Source organism: Anneissia japonica, unplaced genomic scaffold (assembly GCF_011630105.1).
Source record: "Anneissia japonica isolate Jap-2015-1 unplaced genomic scaffold, ASM1163010v1 scaffold287926_len136070_cov111, whole genome shotgun sequence".
NCBI lineage: Eukaryota > Metazoa > Echinodermata > Crinoidea > Comatulida > Comatulidae > Anneissia > Anneissia japonica.
The window spans coordinates 94,534-95,672 of NW_022683512.1; positions in this window are offsets into that span (position 1 = coordinate 94,534).

Below are 1,139 nucleotides of genomic sequence, written 5' to 3' on the forward strand. Positions count from 1 at the left end.
CAATGCTAGACTAGCGTAAGCAATCGCCCGTTCCTGCCCACCCTGGACTTGTAATAATTCCCCCCCCAATAGCCTGATCTGAGGCGTCTGTATCTAGAATAAATAAATCCTGTGGGTTAGGAAGTGACAGAACAGGGGGTTGGACCAGCTTGCCTTTAACCTGCTCGAATGCCTGGCTTTGGGGCTGGCCCCAACGAAATTCCCCTTTCTTAGCTACAGTATAGAGAGGCCTAGTCAGATCAGCAAAGTGAGGAATGAACGCCCTATGGTAGTTAGCTAAACCTAAAAAGCGTTGCAATTCCTTGTAATTAGCAGGCACTGGCCACTCATGTATCGCCTGTATGTCCGAATCGGACATCTCGACGGTATCACGAGAGACCATACGACCCAGAAATTCGACTTTCTTCTGGAAGAAGACGCATTTCTTGGGTTTTAGTTTAAGATTGTACTGTCGGAAACGCCCCAGGGCTTCTCTCAGGTTCTTACTATGGTCCTCAAAAGTCTTACCTAAGATCACTACGTCATCCAGGAAAGCTAAAGCAGTCTGCCAATTGAGGCCACGCAAAACCATATTGATAACCCTGGAGAACGTTGCCGGACTGTTACAAAGGCCAAATGGCATTTTAACAAATTCAAAAAGGCCATATTTAGTGACAAAAGCGGTTTTCTTTCGATCACTAGCATTTAAATTAACCTGCCAGTAACCTGAAATAGCATCTAACTTGGAAAACCATTGGTTACCGGACAGGGTATCTAAACAATCTTCTAGTATCGGCAATGGATACACGTCCTTTATTGTGACGTTATTCAGTGCTCGATAATCGATACAGAATCTAACATTACCATCTCGTTTACGGACTAACACAGGTGCTGAGGACCACTCTGAGTTAGAGGGTTGAATTATACCCCCCTGGAGCATCTTATCCAGTTCTTTGCGTTCTTCACCCGCAAAGTGCAGGGGAGTCCGGCGTAGGCGCTGCTTAACCGGAGGTGCGTCGGAAGTGTCAATGCGGTGTTCTATATTGGGGACTTCCCCAATATCGAACTGATCAACTGCAAACACATCCGCGAACTCCGTAAGCAATTCCCGTACCGTCCCCGCCTGCGGTCCAGATAACCCCCCAGTAGAGGCATGGTAT